Source organism: Pongo pygmaeus, chromosome 10 (assembly GCF_028885625.2).
Source record: "Pongo pygmaeus isolate AG05252 chromosome 10, NHGRI_mPonPyg2-v2.0_pri, whole genome shotgun sequence".
Taxonomy (NCBI): Eukaryota; Metazoa; Chordata; class Mammalia; order Primates; family Hominidae; genus Pongo; species Pongo pygmaeus.
Genome location: NC_072383.2, coordinates 67,609,007 through 67,636,165, shown reverse-complemented (window position 1 = coordinate 67,636,165; position 27,159 = coordinate 67,609,007). Strand labels below are relative to the sequence as shown.

Genomic DNA, 27,159 nt, shown 5'->3' with positions numbered 1-27,159 from the left:
AGCCGGGAGCAGCCGGTCCTCACGGAGGGAGGGCGGGGTAGGGGGTGTGGCCGGCAGGGGCGGGGTGAGCCCGGCGTGGGGCCTGGGGGCGGACGCGCTTCCGCGCCCCCTGCCGCCAGGCTGGGCTCGTCGCAGGTGTTACGGCCCTGGCCCCAGGTTCCTCCGCGGGCGGTTTCCCTGGGAACCAGCGCGAGCCGGAGCTGCGCTCTGTTTCGCGGGGCCGGAGAGGGGGCCTCAGGTTGACTTCAGGCATGTTGGGCTCTCCAGGAGGGAGAAGAGGAACCTTTTCCGTGGGTTGAGGACTCCTAGAACCAACCTGAGACTCCGCGGCCTTATACACCTTACGACGTGTGTGTGTGTGGCGGGGGATGGGAGGGGAGGAATCCTGTAGAACCCAGATCCCATCATTCCAGCAACTTCCAGAGCGTTCGAGAATGTCATGTCTGTACCTGTCTTCTTTCATCTTTTGTGCCAACTGTTTTATCAAACTTCTACCCCACTTTAGATCTTCCAGGTAGGAAAAATACAAGAGCCAAGATCCCAAAAATCAAAAAATAATAAAAAAAGTGGCAGTCATAGTATGTGTCTCTATGTTTAGCAAAAGAGAAACGTGCATTTATGTGATACACATATTGAATAGGACCATCATTCTGGGTATTACTCTCATCTATTAGAGGCAGTAAAGAAAAGTAGACTATGTGTATGGTTGTTGGAGTCAGAATTATTGGGTTTGAGCCTGCAACCTGCTAGCTGAGTGACCTTAGGCAAATGAATCTCTATAGCTCCAATTTTCTCATCAGTGAATGAGTATACAGAACCTGCTTCACTGAGTCTTTAAAAGTTTAAATGGCTTAATTCATGTAAACACTTTGCGTACTTCATGACGCAGAATGCCTAATGAATATTAGCTGTTGTTATTGTACCGTTATAACTGTTATCATGCATCTGTAATCCAGAAACCTAGAAAGTCAGTTTTTCTTATTTTATACCCCATCACCAATATATCACCAAGTCTTATTCATCCTAATTTCTAAATAATTCTTAAATCTATCTTATCTGATATTCATTGCCACTAGAAATGACCTTTCTCATTAATGGACTCCTAACTATTCTCCCTTATACCTCATAGCTGGTCATTTATTCATCAAACATTTTATTGCTCTCCATCTGTGTGCCTCCTGTTAGACACAGGGACAGAGAAACCATTACAAAGTCCCCACCATCCACAGACTCAAACATATATAGGGAGACAAGTATGTCAATAGTAGCTACGTGAAATGAATAAATTAAATATACAGCAAACCACTTAGGCTCCCCAGTGTTGCGTACTCACATACCACCCTGTATTTCCATATGCTGTTTCTTTTTATGTCTTGATCTCCTACCTTTTCCTTGCCTTGCTAATCATTTGTTATTCATTATTCAGCCTAGACATCAATTCCACTGTGAACCCTTCCCTATTGTTGGCCACTCAGCCCTATCCCAGCCACTCCAGTATGGGCTAAGTGCCCCTACCAGGGCTTCCATAACACCGTGTCTCTTTGTAACACTTATCACATAGAGTTATAATTGTAGCTGTAGTTCTCCATTTTCCTAGACTGTGAGCTTCTTGAGAACAGGCACAAAGTCTGACATGCAGTAGGACTGACTCAGTAAATGCAGAATGAGTGAATGGCATGCATGCAGAGTGCAGTCTTGGTATGTGAATGTTTAGAGGACAAGTCCTATGATATGTTCTACATAAGACCTAAGACATCATGATCTATAGGAAATAGTAAGCAGTAACCACATGCCTGAGTCCTGTGTTGGTCCATTTACAAATCACCTACCATCCATGAGGCTTTTTGAAATATACTGAAAGATGTTCCTCTTGAATACTTAACCTGTTAGCGCTGTTTGAGAAGAGTGATATAGATTGTTACCTATAATAATACTTCAGTGTTCTTGCAGCACAGAGACCAAGATACATTACAGAATGTTAGACACTCAGAATCTCAGCCTACAAAGTATGTAAAGGGCTGTGAGCATCTTAAGTTTGATAGCTTACCCATATATAAAAAGGAAAGCTATTTCACAAAATTTAAAAATGTTAAAGATTTGGGTGGGCACGGTGGCTCATGCCTGTAATCCCAGCACTTTGGGAAGCCAAGGTGGGCAGATCCTTGCGGTAAGGAGTTCAAGACCAGCCTGGCCAACGTGGTGAATCCCCATCTCTACCAAAAAAAAAAAAAAAAAAACGAAAATTAGCTATGCATGGTGGCGCACACCTGTAGTCCCAGCTACTTGGAAGGCTGAGGTGGGAGAATCACTTGAACCTGGGAGGCGGAGGCTGCAGTGAGCCGAGATCACGCCACTGCACTCCAGCCTGGGCGACAGAGTGACACCCTGTCTCAAAAGAACAAAACAAAAGGCCGCACGCGGTGGCTCACACCTGTAATCACAGCACTTTGGGAGGCTGAGGTGGGCAGATCACCTGAGGTCAGGAGTTCAAGACTAGTCTGGCCAACATAGTGAAACCCCATTTCTACCAAAAATATAAAAAATTAGCCGGGCATGGTGGCTGGCACCTGTAATCCCAGCTACTCGGGAGGCTGAGGCAGGAGAATCACTTGAACCTTGAATCACTTGAACTCGGGAGGCAGAGGTTGCAGTGAGCTGATCGCGCCATTGCACTCCAGCCTGGGCGACAAGAGTGAGACTCCATCTCAAAAAAAAAAAAAAAAAGTGAAAGATTTTATAGTGTGCTCAAGATTGCCTTTTTCTCTTTGTTTTTTTCTCTTTATTTTTTAAAAATGTAAATTATACAATTAGTGTCAAATATAATGTATAAAATAATATTGCTTTTTTTAATCTTAAGACTTTCTTATTTATACCTAGGGCCAGAAAAAAAGCAGATGAGTGCAAATATATAGACACTGTAAATTGAACAAACCATTCTAAGGTTGTTACCCTTAGTTATAACTTTTATTACTTGTTTGCCTTTGTTTTGTTTTCAGAGTTAAGAAAATGTGTATTTTCATGGTATTTTCCAGTTGCAAACTGACTTCATGTTAATGATTACATGAGTCTTGTACAAAAAACAATTTGATGCAGGTGGAAAGGTAGTTATTCTTCATTTTTGTGGATGGGGAGCTTAGGCCACCAGAGTTAGGACCCTGGTGTTTGGAATGCAGATTAATATCTTATAAACGAATGAAGTGAAAACATATTGAACTTTTGTGTCCAGTAGTATGGCAGACTAGAGGCTCTGGCTGATTCTCAAACCAAAAGCAATGTATATAAATATATATAAAACATCTTATCAAACATATCAAAGGGTTGGCAAGAATATAAGAAACCCTGAAGGGCAAAAACTAGGTATAAGTGAGAACCCAGACTGGTAAATAATAACAATGCAAAAATGAAATGGAAAAAAAAGACAGTTATGGGAAAAATGTACCAAAAGTAATTAATCTATCATTTCCTTATCTGCCAAAATAATTAGTGAGTGCCAGTGCTTGTGTTCTCATAAAAACTGGCTTTTGCAACTCCTGTAAAAAAGCAGAGTAATCTCAAAAGTGTCTGTCATTATATTAATTATGGACAGTCCTGTATTTCAGGCCCCCTTTCTGATGTTGGAAGAAGTGACTGGGTAAAATTGGAAAGCTGAGAGAAAGGGTTTAAGAGAGAGCTTAGACTCTAAAAAGTATGATTCCCCCCTTCAAAAGAATCACTTTAACAAGCTACATATATATAACAAAACGTTTTGAGAATTGACTTTAGATCCAGTTTATCACACACACAAATTGCCATCCATCAAACAAATATTTATTTGTAGCTTCTCTGTGCCAACTATGTAAATAATTTTCAGTAAGAAGGAAGAGAAGGGGAGATGAGACACAATGAGAGGGCTTCCTGGCCTCCCCTTACTTTTTAACTCCAGCTATCGCTCTATTACTGAGGCTTCCTTCATCCCTTCCCATAGGTTCTGTGAGAAATCCTTCTGTCCTTAAAATAATTCTCCCTTTTTTGCTTTACATAGCTTTGAATGATTCCTATTACTGCCACCAGAAAATTATCCTATATATTTTCATACAGGGATTGATTTCTGTAGCAGTTAAAAAGCTCAAAGTAACAGTAGCTTAAAGAAAATAAAATGTATTACTCTCACATCAGTGTAGGTGACTCTCTAATCAGCAGATCCACGGGCTCCTTCCATCATGTGGCTTTACTATCCTGAAATGCAGCTTCTACCTTATGATCCGTTATGGCTGTTCAAGCTCCTTATATCCTTTTTCCAGCAAGCATAAAGGAGGTAGGGGCAGAAAGGAACACACGCCTCTATTCTAGGCCACTTACAGAAGTTGTATACATCACTACACTATACTCTCTTGGTCAAGTGTAGTCTCTATTGGGTAGCCATGTGCCCAGCTAAAAATCAATGGTTCTAACACTAATGAAGAAGGGGAGAACATATATTAAAGAGAACTAGCAGTCTCTATTTCATCACCTGGCATGAGACTTAGGATGATAGAAATGGTGATGGGGTAGAACATACAAATAGAACAAAGGCGGTGTTAGGAAAACATGCAGTGTGTTCAGAGATGGTAAGCAATGCAGCTTAGTTGGCTCATGGAACAAGTGCAGGTGGATAGATAAGCCTGGAAAGATATGCAGGAGCCAGATTGTGGAAAGATCATAAATGCCAGGCTGAAGAATATAGAATTTGATAGAAGAAGATTTCTGAAATTTTTGAGCTGGAGAGTAAAATGATCAAAACAATGCTTTAGGAAGACTTGTGTTGGCAATGCCTAGAATATATTTGAGGAGAGAATGACTACAGGCAAGGAAATTAGATAGGAAGCTACAATGAGATAGTACGTATACTTCATCAAAACAGAGAAGAGGATACATTTCAAAGGATGTTGTCTAATGCAACAAGTGATTAGATGTCTCACACCTCTGTCATGCACACACACACACACTCACACACAGAGCTTACTCAGCGTCCATTATACCTTTTTGAGATCAGCACATTGATGTTACTTGGAGAAGCATCTTTCCACCATATTTAGTCCATATGATTCCAGTGGAACTGAATTCCCCCAGCTCCAGGGGTGAATATGTGACCCAGGCTTGACCAATCAGAGAATCCTAGTCTCTGTGATGGATTCATTGATAGGCAAATGACTCAAGCAGAGCCAATAAAAGTCAGTTCTGGGAGTTTTTGGTTAATGTTGGGAAAAATGAATCTATGTGGATTGCTGAGAAAATCAAATGTAAGCTGCTGGCAACAATCTTGCCCCCATTGGAGAATATGCCTAAAAATGGAACTAACATGGAGAAGGCAGATCTGAGAGAGAAGAAAACCAAGTGTGAGTCCTAATGACATCATTTTACTTCCTGGATCAACCTGTGACTGAAGCCAGAGACCCTGGACTTTTTAGTTACATGAACCAGTAATTTTCTCTTCGCTTATGCCAGATTATGTTGGGTTTTCTGCCACTAGCAACTGAATATACAGAAATAAAGGTGAGAAAGGAATCAATGAGAATTCCAAGTTTTAAAGATAGTATCATCTACCTTTGCCATACATAGTATTAACCAGACTTGGCTCTGATCAATTTTATCTGTTCCAAAAAATCAAATCTACATTCAAAGGAGGATGTTTGGGGCTGGGCATAGTGGCTTACATCTGTAATCCCAGCACTTTGGGAGGCTGAGTTGGGCAGATCACCTGAGGTCTGGAGTTCAAGACCAGCCTGTCCAAGAGATGGTGAAACCCCATCTCTACTAAAAATATAAAAATTAGCTGGGCGTGGTGTTGGGTGCCTGTAATCCCAGCTACTAGGGAGGCTGAGGCAGGAGAATCGCTTGAACCCGGGAGGTGGAAGTTGCAGTGAGCCAAGATTAGGCCAGTGCATTCCAGCCTGGGCAACAGAACGAGACTCTGTCTCAAAAAAGAAAGAAAGAGAAAGAAAGAAAGAAAAAGAAGGAAGGAAGGAAAAAGAAGGAGGGAGGGAGGGAGGAGAAAAAGAAAAGAAAGAAAAGGTGTTCTGTATGATTGGGAATGTTCATAATAATGCCATGAAAACTCTGAAAATAATTAGAGTCATAGATTATTGGAGTTAGAAGAGACCTTTAAGTCATCTCCCCTCAACATCTATTTTCACAAATGAGAAAGCTGAGACTCCCAAAGAGGAAGTGATTTATCCAAGGTCACAGAGCTAAAATGTCCCAAAGCTGAGTCTTGAACCCAGGTCTTTGCAATACTAGTCTATATATTTCCATTGTATCATCCTGAACTTCAAAACAGGACATCTAAAAAATTTTGTTGAGTACATTTGAGATACATATAACACAAATACAGACAACTTCCCATGAAGCAACTATTTTGAAAAGACAATATTTATTTTGAAAGCATGGGAGTGGCAGCAATGTTCACCACATTCTTGTGAGGATAGATGGTCTTCTGCACAGTGTTGCCGTGACTCATGCCATTGTACATTAAGTGAAACCATCCATGCTGTGTTAACCACTAATAACTGGACACGGATAGATACCTGAGCCAAAAGCAACCCTGTGTGGCTAGATTGAAGATGAGAAAGGTCAAACTTTTGAAGTGGCATGAAGCTCTCCCCAGTAGGGATCCTCCACTCTCTCGAGAGAAATCAACCCAGTCAGTCCCCCTCCCTTTGCAAATATGAATGCTAAGTATGCACACAGAGGGTGGTCATTCAAGTTCAACTGATAACCCAAATCAAGATAAACTATGCTTCATTAGGCTTACTACATCCTCATTATAGAAATACTGGGGTCCACATATCCTGTAATACCTAATCTCTATATTTTTGCAATAATTATGCATGAATTCCTTTACTTTTTGAGTGTCCTTTACATGCCAGATACTTTTCAGCTACTTGGAAAGTGACAGAGAATAAAATAATGTCCCTGCTTTAATAGCTTGTACATTCTAATGGAAAAGACAGTCAATACAGACATAAATATATAACAATGTCAAGTAATAATATGTGCTATGAAGAAAAATAAAGCAGGACTCATTACTTCATGAGAACTTTATCACATAGCCAAACATGGCTATAAGGGAAGACAAAAAATGTGGTCTCGACGTCAGCAGTCATCTACCCAGGAAGAAAGAACTAGCAGTCTGCTGCAAAAAAAAAAAAATTTAAAAATAATAAAAATTAAAATGAAAAAAGTACGGGTAGAAACAGGGAAGAAGTTACACTTTGATGTATCTAACACATCCACAAATTAATGAACAATTCATCTTTTGTTTAAATTAACCTTAAGTTAGTATTTTCCTAATTATTCACATAAACACATAGATAATTTGTATTTCTTGAGTTACTTTAGGGGAGTCTTGTCTCTCAGTGTTTGCCCAATTTTGATGCTGTCATTCATCAGTTATTTATTGTGTGTCATTAGTGGGCTAGGTAATATTCAATTAAACAGATGACAGAATATTTCCGAGATAGAAAAAAAAAGTTTCTTTATTCTCCAAGGAAAATAGCGGTGACTCAGTACCTCCTCTATTGCTGCATATTTTATCTCAGCCAGTGTTTTTTTATTTTTTAAAGTGACAGATAAAATTGTATGTATTTACTGTGTACCCTCAGCCAGTCTTATTTATAAAAACAATATCTACTCTGTTTCCTGTACCAAGCGTTCTCACATAAATACCCATGCCCTTGTAAGTCATTCAGTTAATTATTGAGTGGCTACTACGTACAATATCCAGCTGGTGAACCACTAGCATCAGTATCACCTGAGATGCTTATTTAACTCAGGCTTTATGAATCAGAAGCTTTAAGAATTTGACCCTATCTGAAATTTTTCAACAAACATTAGAAGCAATTTTTATGACACTTAACTTTAGGAATCAACAGTAAAGAATGCATGGTACAAAGTAAAGCAGAAAATTCTCCAAACTACAATCTAGCTGAGTTAACATAATATATACATAAAACAGTGATTTAAAAAATGTATCCAGAGAGTAAAGATAGCATCCTCTATTCTTCCACTCTCAGAAATTGTTCAGTAACAAGGATAATGACAATAATACAAAATTCATTTTCATTGAAAACAGTAGATACCTGAAACCCTGAACTACAATATATGTGAAATACAGTGAAAGGCAGAAATACTTTGATAAAAGATGTAAATGCCTATAGACTGCAGAAGACATCATCAACATCAACAAAGCACACTTCACAAAAGAAAGTGACTTACCTTAGAGACAAAACCAACAATCTTTCATTTGAAATAAAGGAATCAAGTATGTGGACAGGCAGTAGTGTCTTCCCTCAACCTGGTTTATTATAAAAGAGAAGGTGATAGGGCACCATTGGAAGAAGAATCATTCAGACATACCACATATGCAGGAAGCATTGTGTTCATGAGGCAAAATGGAAAAAATATATAGACTGTGATGTGAGCAGCCCTGTGATTGCCAATTTCTCTTAGTTAAAAGTAGAAGCTAAAGGAACTCATCTACACAACCTCTGTGTCATAAGCATAATTCCTATTAGGCTGAAACATGGTCCAGGCCTCTCAGCACAAACCTTCTGCAAGTAGCATTTCTTGGAAAACCTCTCCTCCAAACATGAGCAATCAATCAAAAAGTAATCAGTCATCCAGGCACGGTGGTGCAGGCCTGTAGTCCCAGCTACTTGGGAGGCTGAGGCAGGGGATCTCTTGAGCCCAGGAGTTCAAGGCTAGCTTGGGCAACATAGTAAGATTCTCTCTAAAATATATTTTTTTAATTTTAAAAGTGCATATATAAAAACTGTACACATTTTACAAAAATATATGCAAACAAGATACATATTTAATGCATTTGTATGATTGCTTATCCAGGGGAGGATGGGAATAGGAATAAAAAGGAAACCATAAATAAATAAAACTAGCCTTCCATGAATCAATTATGATAATGTGGCATGAACTAATAAGTATGACTAACTCATCTTTCTTAAGTCCCTTCACTTGAAAATTTTCTTAAAAGCAGCAGAACCACAAAAGGAACTTAAATATGAATTGAAAAAGGGAGAGGAAAAAAATAACTATTTAAAAAATGAAGACAAAACACAAACTTGGAATAAACACTTGTCAAGGGGAAAAAAAAAAAGCAAAATAAAAAATGTTTTAAGAATCAAAAACACCAGATTGAGAAAAGCAAGTTAAATGAAATGAGAATGAAAAAAAAAGGATTAGAGAGAAAATTATGTAAATGGAAAGAAACAAAAGAAATCCACTGTGTACATAATCTAACAAAAGAATCTAGAAGTTGGAACAGGAAAAAAAAGCAGATAAATATTTTGAGACACTTTCCAGAAATAAAAGACCTAAATTTATAGATTGAAAGAGTATACCATACCCTAAATAAAAAAATGACAAGAATAATCAAACCAAAACCTAGTCTAGCATAGCTACTGGATTTCAAAGATAATAAAAGAATCTTTCGTGCATCCAGAGCAAAATGATCAAGACATCTATAAGGGGGAAAAAATTAAAATATAATTCTAAAGATTTCATATCCAAGGATTTCATACCAGAGAAACTTATTCAAATAAAAATATAATGAACACTTTTGAACATGCAAGCAATACGGTTTTCATATTGCCCTTTTTTATAGGATATTCCTAGAGAATGAATTTCAACCACCAAATAGATGAATTTAGACATATGGGCAGTGGGAGGAGACTGGTAGCAATCATTAAATCCATTTATCTACAGAAGTAAGTCTAAAATAACATTAAGAATTATGGTCATAGAACAGAGAGTAACTGTTGTAAGTCTTGACAATATCACAATGAAATAACCAACAAAAGCTGAAAGAGAAAAGAAATAAGGTAAACACTACAAAAATAATATAACTAGGGGGTGAAGAGGTGAGGAACAGGAAATACACTGTTCAACGCTTTCAATAATTATTAAAAATAGTTTCAAAGTTATTAAGATGACCACTGGAACAAAAATGCAAACCTTTCAAGTTCAAAAAACATACATACACAAAGAATATATATACAGGCCATATGGTGAAAAATAAATGAGCACTACAAACAAAGCCTAACAAAAAAACAAAAGATAGGTAAAGTAAGATAAAACATGACATGACTTTCTTTTCAATAAGCACTGAAAATTTTCAATTAATTTTCTCAGCTGGGATATCAGGGCACATCTCAGCCTTGTGCTGTATACATAAGACACAGTGAAAACAAAATGATTTAGAAGGGTGGAAAATAAAAAGATAGGTGAAGGCATACCAAGCAAATTAAAACCAAGATCAAAATTTTATCTCAAAGTTAAATTCAAGGAAAAAGTATTAAATGAGACAAAGATAGGCATTTTATAAAAACATGAGATGCAAATTCAACAACCCTTCATGCTAAAAACTCTCAATAAATTAGGTATTGATGGGACGTATCTCAAAATAATAAGAGCTATCTATGACAAACCCACAGCCAATATCATACTGAATGGACAAAAACTGGAAGCATTCCCTTTGAAAACTGGCACAAGACAGGGATGCCCTCTCTCACCACTCCTATTCAACATAGTGTTGGAAGTTCTGGCCAGGGCAATCAGGCAGGAGAAGGAAATAAAGGGCATTCAATTGGGAAAAGAGGAAGTCAAATTGTCCCTGTTTGCAGATGACATGATTGTATATCTAGAAAACCCCATCGTCTCAGCCCAAAATCTCCTTAAGCTGATAAGCAACTTCAGCAAAGTCTCAGGATACAAAATCAATGTGCAAAAATCACAAGCATTCTTATACAGCAATAACAGACAAACAGAGAGCCAAATCATGAGTGAATTCCCATTCACAATTGCTTCAAAGGGAATAAAATACCTAGGAATCCAGCTTACAAGGGATGTGAAGGACCTCTTCAAGGAGAACTACAAACCACTGCTCAATGAAATAAAAGAGGGTACAAACAAATGGAAGAACATTCCATGCTCATGGGTAGGAAGAATCAATATCGTGAAAATGGCCATACTGCCCAAGGTAATTTACAGATTCAGTGCCATCCCCATCAAGCTACCAATGACTTTCTTCACAGAATTGGAAAAAACTACATTAAAGTTCATATGGAACCAAAAAAGAGCCCACATTGCCAAGTCAATCCTAAGCCAAAAGAACAAAGCTGGAGGCATCACACTACCTGACTTCAAACTATACTACAAGGCTACAGTAACCAAAACAGCATGGTACTTGTACCAAAACAGAGATACAGACCAATGGAACAGAACAGAGCCCTCAGAAATAATGCTGCATATCTACAACTATCTGATCTTTGACAAACCTGACAAAAACAAGCAATAGGGAAATTTAATAAATGGTGCTGGGAAAACTGGCTAGCCATATGTAGAAAGCTGAAACTAGATCCCTTCCTTACACCTTATACAAAAATTAATTCAAGATGGATTAAAGACTTCAATGTTAGACCTAAAACCATAAAAACCCTAGAAGAAAACCTAGGCAATACCATTCAGGACATAGGCATGGGAAAGGACTTCATGTCTAAAACACCAAAAGCAATGGCAACAAAAGCCAAAATTGACAATGGGATATAACTAAACTAAAGAGCTTCTGCACAGCAAAAGAAACTACCATCAGAGTGAACAGGCAACCTACAGAATGGGAGAAAATTTTTGCAACCTACTCATCTGACAAAGGGCTAATATCCAGAATCTACAATGAACTCAAACAAATTTACAAGAAAAAACCCCATCAAAAAGTGGGCGAAGGATATGAACAGACACTTCTCAAAAGAAGACATTTATGCAGCCAAAAAACACTTGAAAAAATGCTCATCATCACTGGCCATCAGAGAAATGCAAATCAAAACCACAATGAGATACCATCTCACACCAGTTAGAATGGCAGTCTTTAAAAAGTCAGGAAACAACAGGTGCTGGAGAGAATGTAGAGAAATAGGAACACTTTTACACTGTTGGTGGGACTGTAAACTAGTTCAACCCTTGTGGAAGTCAGTGTGGCAATTCCTCAGGGATCTAGAACTAGAAATACCATTTGACCCAGCCATCCCAATACTGGGTATATACCCAAAGGATTATAAATCATGCTGCTATAAAGACACATGCACACGTATGTTTATTGCGGCACTATTCACAATAGCAAAGACTTGGAACCAACCCAAATGTCCAACGATGATAGACTGGATTAAGAAAATGTGGCACATATACACCATGGAATACTATGCAGCCATAAAAAATGATGAGTTCATGTCCTTTGTAGGGACATGGATGAAGCTGGAAACCATCATTCTCAGCAAACTATCGCAAGGACAAAAAACCAAACACCGCATGTTCTCACTTATAAGTGGGAATTGAACAATGAAAACACATGGACACAGGAAGGGGAACATCACATACCAGGGACTGTTGTGGGGTGGGGGAAGCGGGGAGGGATAGCATTAGGAGATATACCTAATGCTAAGTGACGAGTTAATGGGTGCAGCACACCAACATGGCACATGTATACATTTGTAACAAACCTGCACGTTGTGCACATGTACCCTAAAACTTAAAGTATAATAATAATAAAATTAAAAAAAACATGAGATGCAAAATTAAGATTTCACACTTATGAATATCAATGTACCAAATAACATAGAATTGAAGTTTATAAAGTAAAACTACATCAAATTCAAAGAGAAGTCCACAGAAAACATGACTAGTTAGTTTATCTCATCCAGAACAGATCAAGTGGACAAAAATTAAGTAAGGATATAGAAGACCTAAATAACATAATTAGCAAGCTAGATTCCATATGTACATTTATGTATTTATAAGTTCATATAAATATGTGAGCGAGAATAATACATTTTCTTTTCATGTACCATAGACTAGTCACAAACATTGATTAAGTATCTAAAGGTGCTTCAGATAGGCCTAAAAATTTTGTCTCTAATGGACAAGGGAAATGCTCCTTTATTCTCAGCCCCCTTGATTATTTTTTATTTTTTAAATTCAGCTCTTTTTTTTTAATTTAAATGAGTACAAATGAAGAAAAAGAGTGAAATAAGATTGTACACACTCATTTCCAATTTTAACAATTATCAGTGAAGTACCAATCTGTTTCATCTATACCTCCAACAACTTCTTGCCATCCTGCATTATTTTTTATTTAGTTTCTTTATTAACTTTATTAGGGTATAATTTACATACCATAAAATTCACTCATTATGAGTATATGAATCAATAATTGTTAGTAAATGTATAGAGTTGTGCAACCACACTACATTCCAGTTTAAGAACTTTCCATTATCCCCAAAAGATCCTTCATGTCCATTTGCAATAATTTTACTCTTACCCCCAGTTCCAGGCAACCTCTGATCTGCTTTCTGTCTATATGTTTGTCTTTTCTCTCAACTCCTTTTAACTACAGCTGGCTTCTCTTTTGTTTCATTTGCATATTGAACTTCCAGCTTGGAAAAAAAAAGTTTGAAAACCATGATGACACACACTTACTTAAATAACAATGTAAAAATATATTTTATTTTAAATTTAAGATGTACATCCCATGTGCAAAATATATGGAATGGAATGCTCCAAAGCAGCAGTATCCAGTACGTGATCTAACTGATCCTGGTTAGGTAGAACACAGAAACTTTGCAAAGACTATCTCGAAAGGAATTTGAGAAGTTTGGTCTAAACATGGATGTTTATTGTATGTGGGGTACCTACAGTGAAAGAGGGGAGAAATGCTTTAATACTAATTTAAGCATTAAAGTGGTCTCATGCTCCTTGCATCATTCATTGGGTGTGTTTTTGATTTGAGCTTTGCAAGAAAGCTTTTCCTGGTCTAAGAATAGAAATTATCATGGTTGTCAACATTCTTCATGCCTGTACTCCTAACTGTCATCAGTTTGGGCAAAGACAAAACAGCATATGCAGTCTGGGTTTATTTTAATGCAGTCAGAAGTGTAGGTTATGGGTACTTGTTAAAGAGATGTTTTGAGGTCAAGAACTTTGGGGAATTAAAGAGCTCTCACTGGCCCAACTTATTCAACATTCAGGGGCCCAAGAGATTGTGCTTTCTTGTTCTGATGAAACATCTGAATATACTGAACTTGAAACCACAGGGGAAAGGAAGGGCTTTTGTTTCAGAAAGTAAAAATCTCAGGCATAAACGAGGCATATGAGTTGAGCTCAGGTCAACTGCCTTGAGCTTAATGGAATTACAGATTTTGAGGAGTTGCTGTACTATTTTGGTAGAAATAAATCCAAATTTTAGAAGACATATTCTGATGAACATGAATCACGCTTTAAGTTTCTGCAGCTGCTTTTGGTGTGCAAACCCCAAGATGTGTTTGAATTACCAAGTGTCTCCCCTATCTGTGCAGCTTGATTGCAAGAGGAATTTAATTTCACAGACCTGAAAGGGAAACATGCTATCAAAAAAGACAAAATTTAATTAGAATTTGAGTAGCGGTATATGAATCACAAAATTATCCTAAATTTTATTCTTCCATGAAACTACTGAAATCCAGACTAATGGCAATCATACTATCAGACACAAAAATTTGGAGTAGAAATTCTACTATATACTACTTGAATACAGTCTAGACGGTTCAAGAATTGTTTAGTCACATATATAACTGGATTATCATTGACATAATCAAAATTAATTAACAAGTTTCTGAATCAGGTAAGTATCTTTCAGGACCAAAAATACTCTGACATCATCCCTGTGTGAAATTATTCTTGCCAGACAAGCAGGCACTTTTGGCCACAAGAAATGGGCATCTGTCCCCAATTCAATGCTAGCAATGCCAACTTAGGGCCCAGATGATTCAGGTAATTGTAGAACCTGACCTTGAGGCAAAGAGTTGGAAACAGTGTTAGAAATACCTGAATATTGCTTAGCCTGATATTTTATAAGAAGTAAATGAACAGCACATACTCCTAATTGGTCTGTCTCTTGGGGTCCTGAAACTTCCAGCATATTGCAATTATGAGGCTTTTTTTTTTTTTGAGATGGAGTCTTGCTCTGTCACCCAGGCTGGAGTGCAGTAGTGCAATCTCAGCTCACTGCAACCTCTGCCCCCTAGGTTCAAGCAATTCTCATGCCTCAGCCTCCTGAGTAGCTGGGATTACAGACACCTGCCACCAGGCCCAGCCAATATTTTGTATTTTTAGTAGAGACCGGGTTTCACCATGTTGGACTAGGCTGGTCTCAAACTCCTGACCTCAGGTGATCTGCCCACCTCAGCCTCCCAAAGTGCTAGGATTACAGACCTGAGCCACCACTCCCAGCCCAATTATTAGGCTTTGAGTAACATCTAGCCAAGAGATATGAGTCATACCTAGTTTTGGTAGGCTATATGTGCATTTTTATTAACAGAGTTGATTAGGAGAGAATTCAGCCTACATGCTTACAGATTCCTAATTATTCCTAAAATGTGAACATTACTATTCTAAAGAGTTAGAGAAGACTTCTGGCATGAACATGAGTGGGTATATTCGTATTTTCTCTTTTCTATCTTTGAAAATCATTCTGGATATAAAAGGATAAAAACACAAACCCCACCTTCCAAAATCAGCAAGTCCATTTTTTTTTCTTTTGCAGAGTACAACACAAATATACTGCCCAGGTTCTAAAACATGTATAAGAGTTGACAAAATCAGCTGAGGTTGAGCAGAAATTGTATAGGAAAAAATAGGAAAAACACAGAGACCAATCTCAGCTGCAAGAAGGCTCAGCTAGACATTGCAAGCAAAAGTATAACTCCTGAAGGTGAGAGACATATCCTGAGTTACAGAAACATTATCCTTGTTTACAAAAGTGGATGTGGGAACTGGGGCAAACCATGCTGGCAACAAAAGTCCCCTGTATCCAGTTTGATTCAAAAAGACAGTGCAAGTGAGACTACACAAAGAATCACACAGATAAGCCATATTCACAGGAAGCAGTCTGTTCATGTGGCAGCAGAGAAGTGAGTCTGCAGTTAGTCAAAAACAGCTTTTTCCTAACCTTGCTCCCATACATACCAGAACTCTTGCAAATGGTTGGTCCAGGAATACCCAGTTGATTCAATGATAATAAATAGGAAAGGGAAAGGAAGTAGCATATCACCAATACAAAGAAACAATTAAAAAATTTTAGAAAAAGGAGCAAAATCTAACAGATGAAGAATGCTTTACAAGTGAAGTGGTAGCTTTGGCAGATGAAATTTTTAGAAATAACTTTCCCTGAATTAGAGAAAAGAATGAGACCATAACCTCAATAAAAATACAATTATAAAACATAAATACAGGAATTTGAGGAAGATTTAGAGAGATAGGAGGTGATAAAATGCAACGGAAGAATTCAGAAAAGAAGTAGTAGAAAAAACAAAACCATCACAGAAATAAAGATAAAATTAGAAGGGAAGTGAGAAAGAAAAGAAACATAAGGTAAGATAATAAGAAATATAGAGAAAAGAAATGAAAAAAAAGCAAAATGAAATGAAAAATAGAAAGGATTAGACACAAAATAATATATACGGAAAAGAGGAAAAGGAGGTTTTTTTAAAAAAACTTATGACTAGTGCCCCCAAGGAAAAGATCCAAAATAATGGAACAAACAAATACTTAAAGATATGATTGAAGAAAACTCTTCTCAAAAAAAAAAAAAAAAGTACACCTGTTTATTGAAAGGATGTAGTACATGCCAGGGACATTTTACCTGACATAATTACTGACTACAATGAAAAGGAAATAATCCTTTGGAGAGTTTACAGATAATCAATCAAATCCTTTGTAGAGGTTGCAGATAAACCACTTGTAAAGGGAAGTGCCAGGCTGTCCTTAAATCTCTACACAAGAACATCTGTTCCAAGAAGACATTAGAGCAAGGTATACAAGATACTCAAGTAGAAAAAGTGGACACAAAGTCTTTATGTCTAGCCAAACTGTCTTTCAAGTATAAAAACTACAAAGAGTTTAAAATATGCAAAAATTCAGCTAGCATTGTTTCTATTAGACCTTCTTAGGAAAACTACTAAAGATGAATTTTAGGTAACAAAAGACAATGGGCACAAGGCCAGTAAAAAGACTGCTTGTGAACATTGTATCATTAACGAATGATGTCTTTCCTTTGTGCTCTCTGGGAATTCATCCATCACCAGCCAAATCCCCTATATCCTTAGCCTCTTCTCTGAACATTTCATTCACCCTCTTGCTCTGGAAAACCAGCTCTCTCCTGAGGATATGCTTCCCCTGAAGCCATCTTACATAGTGGCTGCTTTTTTTCTTCCACTGTCCTTATATATCTGGGCCTACATTTGGGGAAGGCCACCTCTTTGCTCCTCATTGCCACTTTCAGACTTTTCTCACTTGCCTCCCTAAAATTCTCCCAAGTTAAATTGCATGTTATCAAATTAACTCACCCAAAAATGTTCATTTTTGCTGTCATCTATTGACACCTGGGTCAGTCTTTTTCGTTTCTCAATGCTATTAGCTCCAATCTGATAATCTCTCTCTTTAGTCTTAATTCTTAGTGATTTCAACAACTAAGGTAGGTGATCCTTCCAACGCCATAGTTTGTCAGTTTTTTTTAACTTCTTTGCTCAAATAACCTTGTTCTCCACCATACCTCAGTCACTCACCCTATGGTCATGCTCTAGATTGTGTCATTATCAATAACTTAGTTATCTTATTTCATCATTCTATTCCCTGACATCTCACTTTCTGTCTTTCCAATTTACTCCCTTTGACACCGCGTGATGGTTAATACTGAGTGTTAACTTGATTGGATTGAAGGATACAAAGTATTGACCCTGGGTGTGTCTGTGAGGGTTTTGCCAAAGGAGATTAACATTTGAGTCAGTGGACTGGGCAAGGCAGACTCACCCTTAATCTGGGTGGGCACAGTCTAATCAGCTGCCAGCAAAGCCAGAATATACACAGACAGAAAAATGTGAAAAGAGAGACTGGCCTAGCCTCCCAGCCTACATCTTTCTCCCATGCTGCTTGCTTCCTGCCCTCAAACATCAGAGTACCTGTTCTTCAGTTTTGGAACTTGGACTGGCTCTCCTTGCCCCTCAGCCTGCAGATGGCCTATTGTGGGACCTTGTGACTGTGTGAGTTAATACTCAATAAACTCCCCTTTATCTATAAATATATATATATATATTTATATATATAGTCCATTAGTTCTGTCACAGATATGTGTATATATATATATAATCCATTAGTTCTGTGCCTCTAGAGAACCCTGACTAATACACACCACAACAATCTTTTGAGCCTTAATCAAGGGGGAAAAGTGGCATATAGACAAAGTTATTTATTGCAGCATTGTCCCTGATAGAATATTATAAACAACCAAATGGACATCTTAAAAGGCTAGGTTTAAAAAATTATTTAAGGGCTGGGTGTGGTGGCTCACCCCTGTAATCCCAGCACTTTGGGAGGCCAAGGTGGGTGGATCATTTGAGGTCAGGAGTTCAAGACCAGCCTGGCCAACATGGTGAAACCCCATCTCTATTAAAAATACAAAAATTAGCCAGGTGTGGTGGCAGGCGCCTGTAATCCCAGCTACTTGGGAGGCTGAGGCAGTAGAATCACTTGAACCCAGGAGGTGGAGGTTGCAGTGTGGCGAGATTGCACCATTGTACTCCAGCCTGGGCAACAGAGTGAGACTCTGTCTTTAAAAAAAAAAAAATGTATTTAAGGAAGGGAGCAGTTACTTGAGCCAGGAAACAAAGAAGTATATGGAGAGGGTTGCCTGATAGGAGCTGTCACCTTCAGCCAGAAGGTGCAGCCAGCCTGTGGTGGTGACACAGCAAGGGAGGAACCTTGGAAATAAATACTCAACCTCCCTCTTATCACTCTCTCTTGTTTTTTGCCATTGACTAAGAAACTGAATAATAGTTATTAAATTACCTTTTTTAGGTCACTTTGAGAAGATGAGGTATCAAACAGCCGCTACTATTGGGCAAGGTACAAGTATCACAACACTAGTGCCATCTGAGAATCCATGTCAACCCTTAGCTAAGGAAGTAGCTCCCAACCTGGAGATCTCTGGGTCCTTGAGGGCTCTTAAAGTAGTTATGGAGCTCATTGAACTATTTTCAACATTTCAAAAAGATATCACGTAGCAATTGTACGTCCATCCTTAATAAAACTGCAAGAGCAAACTGAAATGTTATGTTTTCTAGCTTTGAGTTGATGTAATATGAATTCAATGCCGACCAGAAGTGTGATAGGTGGTTTTATACAACTTTGATTAATAAAGAAATGTGCATCATTTTAAAGAGAAATGAACCCAAGTGTAGATTCCAAGAATAGGCAAGTTCTAGGTCTTTCTCAATTGTAGACAGTCACTGAATCTAGGAGGTACTATTTATAATTTATAAAATTATTTTACCACTAAAAATCACAAAATATATTCCATTATTAGGATATCATAACTAAAAGATATATATTGCTATTTGTTTACCTGGAATTATTGACTATTTATGTGATAAATAATCAACAGTGTAACATGTTTACATTAAAAACATTAAATAATATCATGTAAAATAGAAACATGTTGTTCTGGTTCTAAATTTGGTGGTCAGATTAGATTTTTTTTTAAGAGTCTGGAAGCACTCTTTGGTTCACTCAACATTACTAGTCAAGCACCTTTCAGGGCTGGATTACATAGAATTTTGTCCTGTCTATTTGGTCTGATCAATTTTTAAACAGTTTCATGCAGAATTTGCCTTTTGCTTTACAGCAAATTCTGTGTTATTAAGTTTCTTTGATAAGTAAATCAAAAGGGTACTAGAAGAAAGAATATTTTGTATTCTGTAATACAATTACCATCTCAAGGGGTTAGTTGACTTTTAAAATAAAGTAACAGGGTTCATTAAAGTCAGGAAAATTTGCAGATTTCAGAAATGCTATAGTTAAATATTTTAGCGTAATTGGGGGAAGGGTACCAGAGTGATCTTCAGAGGCTTAGCAGTGAGTTGGAGACAGAGAAGGAAGAGCTGCCTAGAAAATAGAAAAAGCAGATGGAATTCCTGTTCCTTCCCATAAGGGATCATTAAGTTCAAAACTGTCAAGATGTCAAAGCATTAACAAGATTAAAAACAAAAGATAAAAGGTTTTCCTCCAAAACAAGCCTGAAAACTGAGGTGCTTTTGATGTGGAAGACATGTAAAATTTCCCATGTGGTGGTGGTTTTCTTGATGAACACTTGAAACCCCTTGTCAGGGAATGCAGTGTGGCCGTCTCCCAAGGTCTCACCTTTTAGCCATTGCCTGACTAATTTCATCTGCCTCCACCATAGGGCTCACAAAACCAGGCTGGGCAAACTCTATTTCTCTATCTATTCAAGACACTTATTCAGTAACAAAGTAACTCAAATGGAAAAGCTTTGGTAATATGCAAAAATAAAAAACAATCTCCTCTCAGGGTTCAGAGCCTCCTGGGAGAGAAGCATACCTTATCAATGTCACAGACCTCCATTTGAAAAGCTAGCAGATCCCAGTCAGGGGCATAAGCTCAACTGCCAGAGCCAGGGCAAAGTGCAATGGGCCATCATTAATGCAATCACAACTATCAGATCAGTAAAGCTCCAGACAGGCATGGTGACTGATTTTAAATAAGATCTTTCTTTTCAAATTATTCTTGTACGTTAAAGCTGTCCTCCCCAAAGACTCGTACAATAATGTAAAACTTGGGAGACAACCTGAATGTCCATCAATAGGGAAATGGCAAAATAAGTTATAGCATATCCATTCTCTTGAGTCTTAGGCATTTGTTAAAAAGGATAAGTTTGATCTCAAAATACTAACATTTAAAAAAATGGAGCTTTTAACAAATAAGCAAATAGGACAGGAAAATACGATTCCGTTTTGCAAAACAAGCGTATTGGATGCAATCTTTGTGCACCTCCTCAGATTTTCTCTACTGCCTCTTTTTTTTCTGAAAGTATTCTCCACACCCCTGTTGCACCCCTACCACAACCACTGCCTTTACTGAGCTCCCAGGGCTGGCCAGAGTTCGAATTGGAACCCTGAGCCTGCATGGCCATTAGTCCTGACATGCTGAGCCCTATCAGCATTGAGTTGTCACTCTTTTTCTAGGTTTAGATGAAATGCCACACTGTGGAGCGAGTGGGGCGGGGGACAGGATTGGCTTCCTGAGTGTCTGCCAAGGGCTGGAAATATAGGAAATTCTCTTTTTCAGGGGTGAAATTTGGCCCATGGGATATGAGAGGGTACCAAGGAGAAAAAAATCCCTCCCCTTTCTTCCTGCAGTGGGCTACTCTAAAGTGTGGTTTCTTCTTGCAGCTTTTCCAGAGGTGTTCTGCATGCTGAGTGGACATGTCTGCCAAGCATCTGCTATGTCTTTGCCAGGGCCCTTGTGAAATGGTTCTCTTAAGACTTCTCAACAGAATATGACCAAAGAATTAAGGTTAGTGGTGGAAATAGCAGTTACAAGTGAGAGCTATCATTCTGTGACCTAGATCAAGGCCTTGTATCCAAAACTTGGTCTAAGTCTCCTTTTAAGTAGCTCCAGAACTGCAATAACAACACTTGTCCAACTTTAAATTACAGGCATGAATGGAGAACACAGGTGACACCAGCAAATGATATTTACTTATGCAACATGAATTATCCTGATACTTTGTGCCAGGAAATGTTCTAAGTGCTGGGAATTTAGCAGTGAAGAAAGGGGACAAAAATCCTCACCCACATGGAGTTTATTTTCTAGAATTGGAGGGGAGTGGATTGGGAGAACAGTAACAAAGGGTATCAAAAATTCATTTTAGCCCTTAGTTTCCTAGCAAAGCCAGCTCTGAAAAAAACTTGTCAAAGCAAGATTTCTGTCATTTCCTTCCCTGGGGCTAGAAGCCTTTTGCATCATGTTTAGCAGCTTTCCCACTTCCACCCCTCCCAAAGACTTACTCTGGGCTGTGTGTCTGGTCAGCTGTGTGTCTTTTCCCCCAGGAGTTGCTCATTGTGTTTCAAGGCTGTTAGCTCAGCTAATGTGTTTTTTTATTTTAATAACTTCATAATACTAATAGTCTCTGATATTTGCAGAGTGCTTTTGTATTTACAGAGCATTTTCACTTACAGTAACCATTTTATTCATACTCCAACTCCCATGATATAGTCAGAACAGGTTTTATTTTCCTCCTTTTGCTGCTGAAAAGACTGATGTCTGAGAAGTTTGCCCAGGGTCATCCAGCTAGGAAGAGCAGAGTCAACATGAGGATCCTTCTAACTTCTTAATAGTGTTATTGCCTCTGTACTTTTGGGGCTATTTCTCTCCAAATAGAATTTTAATTATTTTGATCACATTTAATTATAATAACATTATGGGTAAAAATGCGGAGCTCCAGAGTGGGCTGGTGGAAAAGAACACCTGGGGCAGGTGTGTCTCTGGTATCTTAAATAAATTAGATAGATTTTCTTTTCCACCTTCAGATAGAGCCAATGCTGTCAGAATCACTTTCAAGTAATAGATATATGACTGATTAGACTAAGTAATACAGCCGTGGGCCAGTGTTTATAGGCAACTAGGGCGCTTCTGGTACAGCTGCAGTTCTTTCTCTCTGCATGCTGGCTGTCAGGAGCCAGCTGTCCCCACCCTGCCCCTCTGCACCCCCACTCCAGAGTCAGCATCCAGAAGATATGATTTGTTCTCCCCTTCCCCCCATATCTGATATTGCTAGGGTGACCATGTAACTATTGTCCAGGAGAAAAAGGAGAGAAAAAGGAGGCGCTATTAAATAATTACACCAGGACAACAAGTGTAAACCAGGACTCTACATTTCACCACCAAGCAAGGGGTGAAAACTTTAAAAATAACAATAATGATAATTGATTACAAAAGAAGTCCTGAAAAGTTGCATGTTACATAAATGAAATTTCAAATATATAGGAAAGCTAGCTAATTAAGGAAATTCTTAACTATAAATTCTTTGGAAATGTAAGAAAAAAAGCTTCACAGAACACTTTACTATCTTTTATGTAAGGCTGTAAAGTTTAAATATTCTGTAACAGTTTCTTAATACATGCAATATATATTGGCTGCTGCTACACATAGTCGAATATTTAGTTCTCACAGAAAGCCTGCGGAATGGTATGCCTTGTTAAGATATGCTAGAACAGATACTACTGCCCACCCTACCAACAAAATCTTTATTCATATCATTTGCTTTGTTTTTTAATATTGTAAAATAATACATGCTCATTACAAAAAATTAGAAAAATATAGAAAAGTAGAAAACAAAATAAATCACGCTTAATCATCACCTCACCAATAACCATTAGTAATATTCTGATGTATTTTTTCAAATGTTTGTATTTGCACAACTATTTTTGACTTAGTTGTGATCATACTATATTAACTATCCTGCTTTTCACTTAAATTATATTACACGTATTTTGCCATCCCATTATGAATTATTTATAAGCCTAATTTAAAATACCTGCACAGTAATCTACTATGTGGGAAACATCTTGTTTACTTAACTATTCCCAGTTTGTAGGGCATTTGAGTTGTTTCCAATTTCTTATTATAAATAATGCCACAATGAAGACTTCATACTAAAAGCTCATTTGGTAGTTCATGTTATTTCTTGAAGCTAGATTTCAGAAACTGAAATTATCTTAAAGTAAATGAACATATTTTAGGTTCTTGTTACATATTTAAAATTGCCTTCCAACAGGTTTTTCTTCAGTTTACACACCCATCAAAAATAAATATGACTCTCACCAGCACTGAATATTTTCATATATGAAACATATGGTTTTTGTTTTGCATTTCTTTGATTTCTACAGAGGCCTAGCATTTTCCCATATACTGACTAACCTAATTGCATTTTCTATATTTTTGTTCATATTATTTGTACACCAGAGTTGCTACTAAAAGTACAAATTCTAAATATCTATAAAATTACCTTAAAGAGTTCTTCATGTTTTGACTTGATAAAAATTACAAGATCTGGCCGGGCACGGTGGCTCACACCTGTAATCCCAGTACTTGGGAGGCCGAGGCGGGTGGGTCACCTGAGGTCAGGACCAGCCTGGCCAACATGATGAAACCCTGTCTCTACTGAAAATACAAAAATTAGCCAGGTGTGGTGGCGTGTGCCTGTAATCCCAGCTCCTCGGGAGGGTGAGGCAGAAGAATCACTTGAACAGGGAAGCAGAGGTTGCAGTGAGCCAAGATCATGCCACTGCACTCTAGCCTGGGTGACAGAGTGAGACTCCATCTAAAAAAAAAAAAAAAAATTACAAGATCTAATAGGAATTATTGCATGGATTAAGGAATGAGGAAAATATACAGTTTTCCATATGACATTAATTTCCATCCTCATTGAGAATTGGTGGAACCCTGAGCCTTGGAGGCATCTAAGGCAATGTTCTTAGTCCCAGTCAGTGAGGGTCATATTCTGTATTCATAGTCTAAGTTTCCTGATTACCTTCCTCTATGTTTTAATGTTTAGCTATTTCATGCCTCCTCTTGTAGAAGCTGAAGCAGATATTATTGCCATCTGAACAGATAAGAAAATAAGGGTTCAGATAGGCATGTGACTTGCACAAGGTCACACAGCTGGTAAAGAGTAGAACCCTTTCTGATTAAAATCCTCACGTTCATTCCACTAGTATTCCACCTGAAGTCAGATGTTTAAGAACATTCAGGAAAAGGAGGAAGAAAGAGACCTGAAAAATTTATTAAAATAGCAGCCATTAAGTACTAGAGGTGCCTTAGCCAGGCTGTACTGAGCATTAGCAAGATAAAAAGCATTCATTTCATATGCTCCAGGTTTTACTTTTCAATTTATATAAAAATTCCTACTTATCCACAGCCTGGATCTTTTAAGTATTATCTTACCCGAGAGGCAGTAGAGCACAGTGGATGAGTTTAGGCTCTGAAATCCATCTGCCTGAATTTTAATCCCAGCTTTGCCATTTGCTACCTGTTGTAACCTAGGAACATTATTCAAATGCTCTGTGCCCTCAGTTTCCTAAACAGTAGAGAGAAAAAATATAATAATAGTAGTACTTACCATGTAGAGTTGTAGGGAAGAGTACATGAGTTAATACACGTAAAACACATGACATGGTGCCTAGCCTGTGGAAATATGCAAGTAATGTTAGTTGTTGTTGCTGTCATTATACCATTATATGTATTGATTCATTTAACCTCATGACAACCCTATGATCCTGTGACAACCTTACTGTGATCCCACTTTGACTAATGAGAAAACAGAAGTTATACTAATTATAAAAACATAGCATAAAACACTATTCAAACCTAAAAGAGAATCTCTGGCTGTAAGTGTGAACTAGATTTGAAAAACACAATACATCAATGAAATATAAAAAGTTAAGGGAAATAAGTTATATTTTACATCAAAAACAAATGAAGTAATATGAGATACTAACATAAAACATTTTTGTCGGCACTGAATGTGCAAGAAATATTGTAGAGATTTTTAAATGTTTTTATTTGTACCATGAAGAATCCTTAGAAAAAAACTGTCTAACCCAGAAGTGTAGCAGGGATGCTGACAGATGTTACAGCCATCCTCCTTTGTACTATTTAAATACCATGGATTCTGTTCTTGATAGACTTGAATGCTTGATTTCAGGTGCCTATGACTCATATTTGTAAATAATTAATACATGTATTAAAAACACATTTTATGCATCAACATATACTTTCATTTTGAATGTAAAGTGCACACACCCCAAACATTTTCTTTAAAAAAATCAATCTTTATTGAAAATAACCATGAATCAAAATTCTAAGGGAAATCAACATAACTAAAATTGTGTGAGTACTGTCCTTAAGAAATAAGAATTTGAGAGAAATAGTTACCCTCACCTTCTTCCTCTCATTCCCAGATACAGGAAAAGACCTTAACTGAGGGATGGTTTCCTGCTGTGTCCTCGGAACCCGAGGGCCTGGCTCAGAGAGACAAGTAAGCAGTGACTGAAGATTGTTGCAAATGTGAAGACCTAGAATTTGCCAATGAATGACAATTTGAATGTGAGAAGCTTAGAAAAAGAGAAGATGGTGGTCAGCAAGGGAAGAAGAAAAATAAAAACATGGGGAAAAATGAGAGGAATGGATATAGGCAGAGGACCAAATGGCATCAAACTCACAGCAAATAGGCTAGATTCACCTATTTCAAAAGGAAATTCTTTCTAGCATAAAGAAAAGACAAATATTTAGGGTGATGAATATCTCAACTACACTAATTTGATCTTTGACTCAAATTATATGAATGTGTTAAATTATCTCCTATACCCTGAAACTATGCACATCTATTATGCATCAATAAATAGTTGTTTAAAAAAATAGAAATGCTAGAACCGAAAAACTCAATAAAGAAATTAAAAAAGAAAATCAAGCTACTGAAGAGATCCCTGGGCTGTGATGGAAACAAATAAAATGGCTTATTTCTAAGGGCAGTCAACTATTGAGTAAGACTGAGCCGAAAGGTATAAAGTACCTTTGGCAAATAATAATAATAACCACAAAAATAAGCTTCTTAGATAGCCTATTGCTTTGTGGTTATAATAATTATAGACTCCACTGGATAGCAAGCAATATACTTATCTACATGTATAAGTTTGACTTGAAGTTTCTTCTATTTTTTCATCTGCTGGAGTAACTCAATTACTAGGCCATCTGTATTTGCAAATCGCAAAGTGAATGTTGTCATCCAGTAGCCTTGCCACACGTGTCCTGAGTACTTTTTACATTCTTTAGCTTCCTTGGTTCACTTCAGCCATCCTAGAAATTATTGAGTTTCAAATTAGATTAAGTCTCCCTGAGAAGTGAAATAAATATTGGATGGAGAGAAGGAGAGAAGATTCAGATGGGTGAGGATGAAGAACGAGCCATGTGAAGGGAGCAGGTTTGCTAATAAACCTCACGGAGGATGACCTGAGTACACAATGCAGTTTCATACTTTTGTCTTAATGCTGCTCATTATAGCCAACTATAATCTCTGCCTGCCTGACAATGGTTTGTCTATATGTCTGTTCCCCCACCTAGACCTGGAATTCCCTGAAAGCAGAACCTAGTCTTCATCCGTGTATCCCCAGCTCCTAGAATCAGGACTGGCACAAAGCTGTTACTCAGTATCTTTTTGTTGAATGAAGGAAGAAAAGACTTAAATACATTTTT

The 27,159-nt window shown here is 37.6% G+C and overlaps 1 long non-coding RNA gene across 2 annotated transcripts; it reads left to right on the top strand.

Moving 5' to 3' along the window:
- The first annotated feature begins 141 nt into the window (after positions 1–141).
- LOC129010583 (uncharacterized) lies at positions 142–26,928 on the top strand. 2 transcript variants are annotated; one of them, XR_008493028.1, is made up of 3 exons: positions 142–514; positions 15,599–15,766; positions 25,869–26,928. It is a non-coding gene; the product is annotated as an uncharacterized LOC129010583 (long non-coding RNA). The 2 variants fall into 2 exon arrangements; XR_008493029.1 differs by lacking the exon at positions 25,869–26,928 and adding an exon at positions 18,907–19,157.
- The last annotated feature ends 231 nt before the right edge of the window (positions 26,929–27,159 follow it).